Below are 15,006 nucleotides of genomic sequence, written 5' to 3'. Positions count from 1 at the left end.
GGAACACTAGTGGACGATATAGTAACTGCGTTCTGGATACCAGGAATCGACTTTTGCGGTCCACGGGAGGGTGACGTTGAAAAAATAGGGGAAAAACCGGGGGGGGCTGAGCGCGCATCGCAAATCGCCAGCGGCGAGGTGTTATCGGTTCCTGGTCCATTCCGTGTGCGCAATGCCAGTTTAATCAAAACCACCTTTTTGCCAACTCTTCGTTTTTCTTCCTGTTTCCTTCTGTTTCGCGAACAAACACTGGCCATCGTTTCCCCGGCACCCACGCTACCCCCTCTTACATACGTGATTCGTTACAGACTCCTACGCGTAGTACAGTCACTGTATCGTTGGAAGCCCACTACCGTTCACTGGAAAGCGGCGAATAATTACGAACTCAAACTCATAATGAGGAATCTTTTGTAAAATTCAGGAGCAATCGGAGTGAGAGCTGAGACTGTCGAGAAAGTTCACCTCGAACTTGAGGAAATAGAAAAACTACCCTCTTAAACAACTACTAAATTTATTTAAACATGTCCACGTGCATCTAAATTTATACTCGCATGAATCCATAAATTCGCCATCGAATTTACGATTCCATCGTCACCACTGCTCGACCAACGTTTCTATTACAAAGGAAGGCAATAAAATCCGTGGCATCCGACTGTAAATTCTACGTCTTCGAGGGACACTTTCTTTTCGCTCCAGCCCTCGCATTTCGCTCCCTTAATGGTCAACCGACAAATCGTCGAAACGGCAGTTCTGGTTGTTCACAGGTTCAACGTTGTGTGTATCGGTGGAAGAATGCGCAGCGTCTCTTTTCACGGACTATCGACAATGATTTTACGCTCGAGTGTCGGTCCTTCCCGCTTGATGTCTTTTATGAGACCTGAACGCGAGAGGAAGGGAAACGCCGATTGAAAACGCACCTAACGAACGACGGCGACGTTCGATGAATTGGAGAACGTAATGAGCGCTCCTGTTCGTCAACCGCCGCGAATGGAAATATAGCGCCATGGGAACGACCATTTTCGGATTACGCTCGTTTCTCTGGGGCAGCTTTGCCCGCCAACGAAAACACGGAATCTGCTCGCATTCAGCTTTGAAATCAACGTAAAACCGCCCTGAGGAGCGAGCAAGAGATCGAAAGAATCTCTTTTCTTCCTTTGCTCGACTTGTTCACCGAAACGATTGCTTTATCGGCGAATAGGTAGTGAAGAATGGAGTAATGGCGGTGACTTAACCAACAATTGCAATGAAACCATAATACAGTTGAACTATCAAATGAATATGGAAATAACTAGTTTTATATTGATTTATTTGAAAAAATTAACAATAACCCCTATGCTTAATTTTCAGTTGAAACTCATTTAAGGAACTAGGTCAGGTTATTCGAACCCTCCGAATTTGGTATTCGAGAAATTTTTGGTTCTAGATGGCATCCAACATCGAGGACCAATGGTCGACGTAGGTTTCAAGCCGCAAACCGACTAAACATTTGCGCGGCATTAATTGCAGGGACCGGCGCCGATACTTGGATTAATTGATATTTGCAGAATGGTCCGTGGTGATTTCACTGGCGTTCCGCTAATTAAAATATGACGCGGCCGCTGGTACGACGGTTTATAAATTCAGCTAGGACAGCGCCATCGTGGTCCCTTCAGACATTGTGATTCGTGTAAACGCAACCCGCAACGCGTTTCCGTGTCCCGTCTCGTGGAAACCGATCCACCCTCTCGCTGGGAAATATTAACTGCTTTCGTAATTTTCCGATAGACCATGGCACCGCGCAGCAGCGTTTGATGTATACACGCAAGAAACATCGGACAAATTCATGGAATTTTACACGCGGAGCACAGAAATATCAGTACCAGCTTTCATAGTGGCTAATAAAGGGTGAAAACTAACCTTGATGTTAAGTATAAAATATCATATTATTAGATACACTACTATCGTCGTTATTATTTTGTCTGTATCGTGCACGTAGCACAGTCTACAAGTATCGAATAGGAGAACAATTATCCTGCACAAAGGCGAGCTGTACCCAGAAGCTGCTTTTCAACCTGACCTCAAAATTATTACGCAAGCAGGAAAGATAGAACAGGCAAGGTCAACAAAGCGTTGGTGTACAAAGCAACTAGTGGTAAATCTAAACCAGAGAAATAAGAGAACTTCGCAACAAATAATTTAGAAAATACATTTTACAAGTTAATAATAAATATCATCTGTAAATGTCCATATGTTTCACCGATGTACAGAATGTTCAGTAAATTTTTGTCTATTAGAATATTAATCAAACATTCGATTAATTAATGTCCACTACTGAATTATTTAGCTATTCGAGCATAGCTGAAATATTTGATCATCCTAAATTATTTAAGTACATGATTATTAGAAGATCGTAAAATATTCGGCTGTTCTAAACTAACTGGAACAACAAGTTCCAGCCCCATAGCCCGGAAGTTCTCTTTAAACCGTGATTCCTACGTCCTCTGACCGAGTCGCGCAAACGATGAACAAGCACCGCCTCCATTGACGCGATAAACTCAACTGCTTTAATAACTATCCGACACTACGTACACGTAGTTCGACGTGTCTCCATGAAAGGTAACCGACTGATATACGATGGGTATATTATCCATCGACCGCACCAGGTACACTGATCCGCGGTCCGTAAGGTATAAATCTGGTGTTCGTTTGAGCATGAAATTAATCGACAACCCCGACTTTCCTTGCGTTGCTACCATGTCAGATCGAAACGGTTAAACGTAATTACAAGCGCGACGTAATTACAAGCATTTGTACATTTCCATCGGGTCAACGGTGCCATGTAACCACGTGGAATTTATTACAAACCCGGGCGAATACGTGGCATACATTTGCGCGCAAACATTCGCAGGACGTTGCCCCAGGCGACTACCCCAATACTACACGCGGTAGGAACTTCCTACTAGGAAGTGCTTAGAGAGAACATTACCCTATCCCAAAACACCTATTTTTATAGAATTTTTTTGTTAAATGCCACCATCTATTAATTCTACATTTCTGAAACTATTCCAATTTCTGTCAACGAACACTACGACATTTTTAATTTAAAACATCCTTCCTGTTCGTTCCACGAACATAACAAAAATATATTCCCCACCATAAAACTTTGTAAAACGGAGAATAAAATCCACAAACGAATCGATCGAACCGTTTACTTGGAATAAATTCCAAAAAAACACTTTCAAAGACTACCACCTCAGACCTTACTCGATCGCATCCCTAAAGAAGCAATTCAGTACTTCCAAGCAACCATCCCTAACCCGGGTTAACGCAGAGCCCTATTTCGAGTAAGTTCTTTAATTTTTCAATCTGCAGTCGCTCCTTGGCGTTTCGATCCCGATAGACTCGTGTATCGAAGGCACGGAAACGCCTTTGTCGGGTCAACGTCAGGCACGTGCGGAGAAGGTACACCCTCCAAAGCAAATTGGAAGCGTTCGTTGCTCCGGAAACTCGACCACCCACGGTTAGAGGGCAAACCCGAACGAGTCTGGCAAAGGCCTATCTGCCTCTGCGTTGCACGATCTGCCCTGGCCAGGCGGCAGAACAAGGATACTGTGCTGGCCCTGCGGAGCGTATTTAAGGCGACTGCTTTCATCCAGCCGCGGGACCTATGCTCGAAATTCAAGGAACTCTGTTGGCAACGTTGGCAACGTTGGCCACCTTACTGCCCTGGATTGGAAAGGAATAAGCTCGTCAACCGCGTCGGAGGGGCAGAAAGTTCGAAAGTAGAGAAGGGAGAGTCAACGTGAACCGCTGAGCACCGTTTCAATGCATCCACGAATCGGTTGTAGTCGTTGCGGTCGCAGGCAAGGATGATGACTGTGTGCATACGGTGTCGAACGAAAGCATTGCCAAGAATTTGCAGATAGAGAAAGGGTGGAATTGTTCGATTAACATATTGACGATCGGCAAACATTTTACGTTTCAAATACCGAGTACTGGTGAAAATAATAAAATTCTGAAGCTAGCATATGACGGGGGTGATGCTCTCTTTATTCCTGACCTCAGAGAGCACGAATTCGCGGGCTCGATCGGCCATTACTTAGGCCTCGATTTATAGTTTACGTGGTAGCGTGCCTGCTCTCTGCTCACAGCTGTGTCACGGATAAATGCAGGTGCAGGTGCAGCAAGAGGACGAGGCTCCTAGAACACACGAATTTATAACGGCTGGCCAGTGTACGCCACCGATTTGGCTCGAATCGTCGTTGGGGAAACGAGATCGTGCTTTTCCCGCGGTTGTTTTCCTTTTTTTTCTCTCTTTCCTCACATCCTATCACACGGTTCGTTGCCCGCCCGTCAGGAAAATCCCCCTCCGGCTGGGAAAGATTTAGAGACTCGTAAATCGTTCCCGATCTGCTCGAAAATGATGTTCGATCTCGGTTCGCGACGAAGAGACAAAGGTTTGGATTACCAGCGAGCCAGGGAAGTTGGCGCTCAAACGCTTCCATTCTCAGCGTTTCTCAAACTGGACCTCGCATATATCTCTCAGAGAACTCGTGAATTTATTGTTAAGAAGCTTCAGAAAAAATTGACACGAATGTCTTTTTCTATCAATTTCGACCAAAGTTTTCGTATCGATGCGATGACCCGTGGCTTTGCGACGCGGCCAAGGATTTTCCAGCGGGAAAAGCACTCTAAATATTATTCTGCCCGGAGCAGACGGCCGCTGGCTGGCCTCGAACCGGTAAAAAACGAGATTCATTTCTTCGAATTGGTAAGTTCGCCCCGTTCGTACCGCGTCCACGACAATCCCACGCGCGAGGATTTACGGGGGAAAGGAAACTGGTTTTTCCGGGGGTATAATCCGCAAGATGCTGGGGAAAAGTTCAAAATTGGTCTTGAAACTACGGGTGCCCCGGACCCTGCGATAAATCGACCGAAAAGGATACTCGCTTGGGTTTCCAACAGACGGCTCGGTGGGTCTCGCGAGTATCATAAGTTTCTGGTGGGCCAATATCTTTTCGACTGCCACGACACCTATAATGCTAGTCATTATGCGCCTGGAATACGTAAAGCGTCGATAAATCAGAAAACAATACGACGGACACGTCTTCAGGAAACGAACGAAATTGGGAAGTAGGATACTTGGATTAATCCAATCTGCAAAAGTTTGTTGATTTTGCAGAATTTTCAATATGGATGCTACGTAATGTTAGTTCTTCGAAGGATTGTGTACACTTGGAAGTATGCCTTCTGAAACTTGCATCGAGAAATATTGGAAGATGGACTCGTATCAGATCTTTCCCAAAGTAACATATCCTACAGCTGGACCTCGAAAATTCACCGAAACTACTGACCCGATCCACTTCAAATTTGCATAGAATATTCGTACATGAATTATCTAAAGCGTAGAATCTGTTCGATATCGACTGGAGGGGTTATATGTACAATATGAAATGAAATTCTTCTTCTTTCTTCTGTTTCTTACCAATATTTCCTCCAATCAATAAAACTAAATTCTGTTTCAGGCCTCTCTAACTACTTATTTGAATAACGACTTCTTCTTGTTATTATCGGTTGCGACAAACGTTCTGACTGTTAATAGCTAGTTTGATTCACTAATGAACGATCGGTCTCCTCCACCGAGAAAATTGTTTTCGTTAGCGACTTAATACGGGCCCGCAAGAGAAATTTCAGGTTTCCAGCCACGAAGTATGTAGAGTACCTCTAGGTATTCGTGGCGCTGCTCTTCGAACACTGGTTCACCTTGGACGTGTCTCGACGCCAGCTCGCCTCGCACAAGACTCGTCGAAGAGTCAGTTCCCTGGTCGAACGAAACGAAGATAATTCGATCGAGTATTACTTTGCAGATAAGCGTTACGACCCGTGCTCGTCAAAGTGGTCCAAGCTGACGAACAACTGGCCAGAGATGTCTCGTCCGAATCAAGAACATTTCTTTCCAGCAACCAGCGTTCAGGTTTATTGATTTCGAGTATCTTTTTCCGTGGCAATGGCAAGCTGCTGCCATGCCGGAGCAACAAAAATTTGGAACGTGGGAATCGTTGGGACAAACTTTCCCATCGTTTACCGTATTATGTACTATCAAGGATTGCGTAACACAGATATTTGGATATCTCGTTCTTAATTAAAAAGGTAATTGCCACGTTTTTACCGATATTTCTCTTCTTGAAATTCAAAGTTTCTTGAAATCTTTTTCACAATTTATCCTTACAATTTATTACGTAGTTTCTAAACGAATCTAAATGAATAACTAACTATTTGCTGTTGGATGTAGTTTAATTAATCTCGAGGAAGGAAAGCAGTTTGGGAAACTCTGTCGTAGACCGTTATCCAGCAGCAACCGCGACTTTCGACGCGAACGAATCTCTAGGCCCCGAGGGATCCGTCGAAATCGAACAATGCCGCGTCAAAGTTCTTTCGCGAGGCGAAGTTATCTTACGAACGTTGTCATAAAAATATCAGTTTGATTTTTCTCATTTCCCGTGAAACCGGTTACGCGACGACAGCCTTTGAACACTGCCTGTCAATTTTCCGACGAGATATAAATCTCCGACAACTTTTTTAAAGTTCCACCGACGTCCCACGATGCAAGGACGCTCCGTTTAACATCGGTGACCGGAACGACAAATTTTCGGAAAAATAAGCAAACAACGCCAAAGCGAAAGGAATTGAAACGAACAAAAATTCTTTGGTGTTTGGTAGAAAAGAGGTCGATTTGAAAATTCTATTACTCGATCGTATCAAAAATTCATACGTACATGGAATAAATAACTCAACGAAGAACAAATTCGAATCCATAAGATCTAAAGGATGATCCAACTAAATAAACCAACACAATAATTCATCATCTACAAATTTCTCGAACTGAAAGCTCCTCATTTTTCAACAAGATCCCATTTCAGACACTTTGAAACTGAAGAGAGCCACGTGCACGTCCCAGTTTCTCGAATCACCCTATACAGTTTTGATTGCGAACGCAGTCCTCGGGGGTACCGTACAATCGATTCGTTAGCTAGATTCACAACATCTAGACAATGTTTAAGCGACGGTCTTTGCAAAGGCATTCAAGCGCGAAGACAGCTTCCTTCCTTCCTTCCTTCCTTCCGGTCGAAACTCTGCGACCGGGTTCAGCAATTCTACGAAGTTTAGTTTCGACTGCTGCGACCACGAGTGTCCATCACAGTCGCATTCGAATGCTCCCCTAACGCTGGGATTACGACTGCTGTCGTTACAACACGAAGTCGGGCCGACCGCGATCGTTACAGGTAATAATACGGTTTCTACGACCCAGGTAGATGCAGTTCCGTCCGTGGACGCTACCTCCGACTTTGCACGATTTTTCGAAACCGGTTCCCCCGTAGAGATTCCAAAACGATTCCTCCCAGGCGAGCGTTCTCGTACGCCAGCGGAAACGGAAGGACTTTTACAGTTTTTTGCGGGGAAACTATCAACGCGAATGATTTCAATTTTTTACGTAAAATTGTGGAGCATATTTCCTACAAAATTATTTTATCATTTTTCCGACTGCCACAGCAGAACCAACCAGAATCATTACCATGAGTACTCCAAAGTAATTCCCCTCCCATCTAAAATCGACTTGTTCCGTGTATAAACACTTCTCGGCTCCAAACGTTATTTTAACCTCACCGTAGGAGTAACTGTGATCCAAGAGAATTGCACACGGCCGCTCGAACATTGCATGCAACTATTCCACCTACGGTTCGCGCAGCTCGGCTATACACGGTGTAGTCGTGCTCGCAAACGCTGCTTAAAAGTTTACACGATTTTTAAGAACTGGTTTTATGGGAGGAAAGTTCAAACAAGCCCCGGCTACGATGACGTTCAGGTGTTAAGGTGTGCTCCTTTCGTATTCTCGAAACTCTATAAAAACTTTCGGGCTGCGCTCAGAAGAAGTTTGTTTCGACTACTGTGCAAGCCACTGTCTCACGCCCGCTCGTGCATACATGTGTACAATTGTACATATATACGCGTCGTTCGTGACTCTAAAGTTGCCAATCTAACGTCTCGAGGAAAGCACTCGACCACGTATCGCGTATGTACAGTCGTGCACTAAGTTGCATACTTGTCGAGATAGGACGCCTCGAATTGCCACGAAGGAAGACCTGTTTTGGCGATGGACTGCGCATTTTATACATTTGTGGCGTATAGTTATCTGTGTGGATCGTACAACATAAATGTTCTGATAAGATAAGAAAAATATAACCCCAAACTCCTACCACTGCTTCTAGAAGTGCATCCACTTTTTCGATGTTCGGAATTTGCCAAACAGAAGACACGCCTCTCTTTCAAACTCGGTTCGATAAATTCTCGCGATTAGTTTGTTTACCCATTCTCGCGAAAATACGGACCGCGGTGTTCCAAGTGCTTTGTTTACGTCAGTCGCGTACAAGAGAATTGTAGGACGGCGAATGCGCCGATAACGCGGAAAAAGAAGACGGGGGGACTCGGAGTCGCGGACATTTTCGAGTTACGGCACGAGCCTGGTGCCCCAAAGGTGACGTAACTCCGGAGTCCATGGTACGGCTATGCGCGTCTCGAGTCTTGACCACGCAGACACGTCGGAGTAAAACGGCACGAGTTTGAAAACAGCCGACGAGCCCGAATAATGAAAATAAATCGGCCGTGGTAACGACTTCCTGCCAGGTTAACGCGTTGATAAAGATACCAGCCAACGAGAACAGGCCTTCCGCGTCGATGATCCATCCGTCGATCTTACGAGTGAAATTCCCATCAAGAACAATCCTTCAACTGGTAGGAGGTCACGACCGCGCCCTGAGGAAGCGAGCTGATCGTTCGGGAAAGTGAACAAACCACGTTCCATCCCTACCACCATCGCGGAACCAAGGTTCTCCCTTTGCTCTCTGCCCATCTGCGTGGTTCTGATCCTACCATCCGTGGTCTCACGATTCCCTCCGATCCACCCAACATCTTCTCTCGACCAAGCGTCTTTTTCCTCGTCTCTCGCCGGCTCACGTCGAACCAACAAACGCCTCTCAGTCTGGTTTGATCTTTCCCTCTATCTACTTCCACGGTTTTCTCGTCCGATGCTTGCAAAACTCCCTCCGTCTCCTTTCTCCTCGTGGTACGCCGGATACCTCTGACTCTCTTTCTCTCTTCTGTACGTCCAGCCTCTCTCCGTTCCGTTAATAGCTACTCTCGGACGAGAAGTTCCGCCGCCGCGCCGGAGAGTTACCGGAGAAGGATCGAACCACCGTGAATATGAGAACAGTTTAGGCGAAACCAGTGGCGTCGAGGATCGGTCAGACCGGTATCCAGACCGTGAGTAATCCTAAAGGCGTGCTCTACCTCTATGTTTACAAACACGAGCAAGTTGAAGGAACCATGAATGACCAATGCATCGAGACTGCCGTCTCGCCTCGCTGTGCAAACCAACTCATTGGCGGTGGAGTCGAGATTAGATCGAATTGTTTCAGACAACGATGGGATAGAATTCTTTAAATTCGAGGAGCAAAGAGAAATATCCGGGTGGATCGTTGAAATAGTATCGTTGATGAAGGGAACATCGATGTATGTAAATATTAAAAAAATAATAATAATTATCAGAAAAACAAATATTTATTTCTTACCAGTAACTAATTACTACATATATCGCTTCTTCGCCTCTTACGGTATATACCTCCGATGAGAGTTTGCTCTGAAGAGCAGCCATGAATTCGTCTACGACGAGTTTTCGTACGACTTACCTGAAACAAAAAGGAAAAATCGCGTTTAGTCATCGTCTACCTGGGGATTCTTATAATTTAAACACATCTACTGGATTCTATCACGAACCATAGCGTTAGGGACACGTTGCAGTACTAAACAAAGTTTTGATTGATATCTTCCGCAACTTCGTGCGACAAATCCTTCCCGTGCAAGGGCAAAAATCCCTCAGGAGCCGCGATTCGGACAAGTTTACCCTATTCGATGTTAGGGATAGGTATGACTATGCTCGGAATATGCACACATATTTCCCGTTACACGGTTCCATTAAACTTCTTCGCGACGGGGCAACGTTTGGCAGCCGCGACACCTCCCCGAGGCATACGTTTAATCCGGCGCGAAACTCGTAAAACTAAACCATTTCATTCGACTACGTAATTACTATCGAACCCTACCCCTGGGGTATTCGGTACATAAAGGGTGTTAAATAAGGTTATCGAAAATTCAATGCTCCAGGAGATATTTTTATTGAATTACAGAGATTCAGGTATTACTCGAATTACAATATAAAAAAATAAATCTTTTCAGGAATCAATATTAGTAAAATAAAGATTAGATATCTCCGTATAGAAAAAGTGTAATTGCAGTTTCACGAATGCGATTTTCACCAATGGGGAGAAAAGTCGGGCCACAGAGATAATGGAGGTCGTTAGACGACAGAAAATTTTCCTCCACAATCTTTTCCCATCCCGGACTAAAGCTATAACGCGTTCCAGTTACAAGAATTACCCCGTATACACGCTGATGCGATTTCACAGAAACAATCCAGCGAAATATTCGACTATGGCGTTGAATTCGAGGAAAGACGGGAGGAACGGAGCAGAAGAACAGGGTGGAGCAACAGAACACGGGAAAGGAACAGAGTAGAAAAGCACCGAATGGAGAAAGGAAATGGAGCTCGTTTCGTCCGTTGCTCTCGTGTAGTTGGAACGAACTTACTTTGATCCGTTGATCTCGAGATTAACGGATGCCCCAAGGGTTGATGGCAAGTTCGTCTATCAGAAACGAAAGGTGACGAGAGGGAAGGGGGAATGCAATACGCGAGGCTGGCTTTCCGCTCAAAGTCGCTACTCGAAATATTCGGGTGTAGATACACCGCTCCGCGACGAATGTGTTTTCCTCGAGCGCTAGGATCAGCAGTCGAAGAGGTTTTCAGGATGTATTCGCGTGGCTGACTCCTTGATAAATTCGATTCTTTTCGTACAACTCGATCTTTTTCTATACTGCTCTGTGATTCAAAGATTGTTTCGAGATTTGCAATATAATGGTGGGCAGACTTCGAATGTTCATGTATTTTGTGGAAAATGGAGGAATTAGTATCATAGGTGATACTAATAACCAAGAATCGAACGGTAAACTTTAATGAAAGAAACTTTCCCTACTCAGAAAATAGTAATGTACCGCTCGTGCTAGTTCTCAGAATCGCTTTGTGTACCAGTGGGTCAGAATTCGTGGATCTGGCGGAATGCTGACACTGCTGGTCAGCAGTTTCGGTATTTGGCGACGAGTCGAGCGTTACAAAACACGAGTAGCACGTGACTAAACGAGAAAAAGAACCGAGGAAACACGGAAAACTTGAGAATGGTGAAATTTTCGTGGTATCCTGCAACGTATCCTGTCCTTTCCGAACGTTCGAGCCGCCTACAGTCAGCAAGGGAGCTCGTGTCCTCTGTATTCTCGCGTGGACGGCACGAACTCGGTTTAATCCATTGATCTTAAGATTAACGGATGCCCTGAGGGTCGTCGGTGAATTCCTCCATCAGGGCGCGAAAGACCAAGGAATGCAATACCGCCAAGACTACGACACGTTGGTCGTCAAGTTGGAGGCCACCTTGGCAAACGAGGGAAACGTTTAACGCGGTTGGTCGATACCCTAATCAAATACCAACGGTGACAGCAATCAATCGTACGCCGATTGGTTCATTAATCCCTCGATACATCAGGGTACTTCGTGGTCAAAACCGTTGCGTTCAACGTCCTCAAGTTCGGAGTTGATTATGGAAAGATTTTTAACAAGTTCAATTTTGACACTTAAATTTAAGATTTCTCTAGAAATGAAGTTAATCGATTTGTGCAGTGAACGGCTCTATTCTCGAAAGTTACGAAAAGCATCGTTTCGGAGGGTTTTCGAGGATCCAGGTAAAAACCACACCCTCGAGGGCAAGGGATCCTCCGTGACTATTTGACACTTCCGTCGGCAAAGAACAAACGAATTCGTGTAAGGAAGTCAACCGCATTCTAAGATGTATTTAACTATTTAATTATTTTCTCGCGGGTAAAAACAAACTTAAAGCATCATTGCGTAACTCTAAAATACGCTACACTTACGTTAGACATTCGTGTACAAGCGAGCGGTGGAAGCCGACAAAGAGTGCCTACCTCGAACGAGTTTCGAACTTTCCGATAATTACTCGTTTAATCCAACGTAACGTCAACTCGACGGTCGGCAATTATATTCGATCTATTCGTTTCCGTGACGTTTCAATTAAACTACGCGGAAACCGTAAGCAGGGATTCGTAAAGGGATGTACAGTGACGGATAATTTCCCTAATTACCGATCCCGCTTTTCCAGGCGTTTCATAATCTACAAATTGCGGCGTAAATCTCGCGTTCGCGAGAAGAAAAGCACAGGCTGCTCGCCCGATTGTGACTGAAACGTCCACCACAATAAACGTTTCAACTCTGTCAGGAGCCCTGAAACTTTTCCCTTTTTTGCGGTATCTACCAATTATCAATGGATTGAGTAAATTTTATTTTTCTACCAGGTATACCTCTTATTTTCGACAAAATGGCTCCCAGCACAAAGGGTCGCACACCCTTCCACCCATAGAGAGTGTAACTTTCCTCCAACCAAAATTGTAATACGAAAATCGAATTGTGCGATTCGAAAAACATTCCCAAAACGCGCTCTTTTAACAATGGAAAATCGAGTAAGCGCGAGGGATTTCCCCGTCGAGTTTTTCGTGTTTCATACCGCCGCGCCTCGAGCGAAAGCGCATCCCTCTCGGTGAAAAGCCGAGACGCGGAAAACTTTTCGCCGATTCAAACCTCCCCGTCCACAAATTGCGATCCATTCAGGATTATTTGGAATTCGAAGAAACTTTCGCTCCAAGTGGTTTTCTTCCTGGTGTCGCGAGTAAGTTCAATCAAGTCGAGTCCCACCGACGCGACGCGCGCCTTTCCCGTTTCCCTGATTTTTCCACCAAGGCGTTCGACTGGGTGCCGCCTACGCTCGACACGCCTAACTCAATCCCCAGCACTGCTTATTACGGCTGCTTCTTCGTTCTAACATCCCTTTTCCCGTCTGTCTAACGTTTTTTGGATAGACGAACCGATACTCTAGAAGCGCGTATAATCGCGACGTCGCCGACGCGACGAGACGAGCTTGAATTCTGGCAAATTGCTGGAAATATCGGAGCGCGCGATTCTGAATGACTGCAATCGAGGGAAAATATCACGTTTACGCGAGTCGACGGACCTGGGCATCGAATGAAAAATTGTTATTCTACATTTTTGACGTATTCGTTCATGTAGAATCACCCCCTTTTCGCTCGCTTGTACCGCCACTTACCGAACACCCTGTATACAATTTTAAAGAAATGCCTCTGCACGTTATCGGCAAGGTAGTTCGAGCGTCCACGCGCGCGTTAATGCAAACCATTCTTCTTATCCGACTTGCTTCGGAAACGGCCATTTTCGAGGCCGTCGATTAATTTCAACTTGGCTAATGACATCGATAATTCGCATGGTAACGAGCCGCGCTGCATATATCGCGCGCCATTAACTCTGAATTATTCGGTTCGCAATCAGTCTCCGAGAGTACTCAAATTTATCTTTACAACCGCGAAAGCTCGAAGCTAAACACCCGTAACACGCAGAAAAAAGAATAAAGGGAACGAAGGTAGAAGAAGGAAAACTCGTCGATGAAGCATTCTCCGGGGCAAAACTCGCGCTTGGCCTGTTCCCCGGACAAGAAATCCACGATAGGGGCAGGGATGGGGGGTTGCAACTTGTAACAGTATCAGCTGCGTGGAACAACCTGCCTTTTGTATCGAGAATTACCAGAGACCCGGCCAAGTCTTGGTGAAAGATATATTTCTTCTCGTCTCAGATTTTACGAGCACCGGGCGTTTCTTTTTCTTCGCCTCCGCGGTAAACCCGAACCCCGTCTCCTCCCGCGGGAGTAGCTCATTTTTCCCCCATCCACGACTCGTCGTTAGTATCCGGAACGCGGGGAGGCACGATCTCACCCTTTAATCCCACTTAAGTACCGTTTAACGACTTTTTTGTTTGTTAACGTCGCGGTTTCTTACGCGTCGTTCTCGACTCGATCATTTTCCTCGTCGACCAACCCTTTTTCTCGTTCATCCCTGTTTCCTTCTCTTTTGCTACTCCAGGAAACCCTTGGGTGAACGATACTCCCCCTACGAACGGATTACCGTGTCTTCTTTAAGCCTGTCTTCGCGTAGAGCGCAGTCGTCAAAAATGATTCGCAAGAGGACTTACCTAAAAAGTAAACGTCTAAATCGTCGCGCAAATTCATGAATCCACAGATGCAATGTCTCTTCGTTGGATCGAAAAACGATTCGAGGAGCGAAATGCAACGGTGACGGTTGTTTTGAGTTCCGGCATTGGTCCATTCGCAACCCCTTTGAGCCAGGGCATGGCTGAAACAGCAAATACTTCCTGGCGGCACCGAAACGCCGGGAAATAATATTTGATACAATACCAGCGGCGACGGTATCGCCGATCCCCCTATTCGGTAGGCTTCACGGACCAGAAATTTTCGTCCATTATCGTCGACGGTTTTGCGAGGTAATTCGCAGCGGCCTGGCCAACGAAGCGAAAATAACGCGCTAATAACAGAACAAAGAACCCGACTCGGCGATAAAACGAATTAAAATTAATGCTCTCGAACGGCTGGATAACACACAGAGCTACATAATATTTTCGCTTAAGCACTCTCAGGCAACCTGTCGGGACTGGAACGATTTATAGCTCATTTACGCGACCGAAGAGCTTAATTCGGTCGAGCTATTAACCGTGGCACAATGGTTTCGTTGATTTAGTTACATTGCTGTAGACTAGATACATAGAGCGAGCGTAGGAGAGAGATAGATCGAGAGAGGGTAGCGATAGGGAGAGAGGAGGCGATAGAGAGAATAGCCGTTCGAAGCTTCAAGTGGCGCGACTCGCTCGAAAACACGGATCCGGCCAGAGCTTCGTTGGCAAATACGCGTTTGTTGACTTGACAAAATAATCTG

General features: G+C 45.4%; 1 protein-coding gene across 15 annotated transcripts in view; it reads right to left on the bottom strand.

Moving 5' to 3' along the window:
• The window catches only part of LOC128877005 (protein turtle-like), a 213,708-nt gene that overhangs the window by 186,510 nt on the left and 12,192 nt on the right, over positions 1-15,006 (bottom strand). For 9 of the 15 annotated variants that reach the window (XM_054123904.1, XM_054123917.1, XM_054123906.1 and 6 more), the window contains one exon: positions 9,606-9,722. The exons of the other annotated variants lie outside the window; for them this stretch is intronic. The gene's annotated coding sequence lies outside the window, so the exon portion shown is untranslated. The remainder of the gene's footprint in view (positions 1-9,605; positions 9,723-15,006) is intronic. 15 annotated transcript variants of the gene reach the window in all.

Source organism: Hylaeus volcanicus, chromosome 5 (assembly GCF_026283585.1).
Source record: "Hylaeus volcanicus isolate JK05 chromosome 5, UHH_iyHylVolc1.0_haploid, whole genome shotgun sequence".
Taxonomy (NCBI): domain Eukaryota; kingdom Metazoa; phylum Arthropoda; class Insecta; order Hymenoptera; family Colletidae; genus Hylaeus; species Hylaeus volcanicus.
Note: the sequence above shows the minus strand (reverse complement) of the source record. Positions and strands in the feature narration are given on the sequence as shown.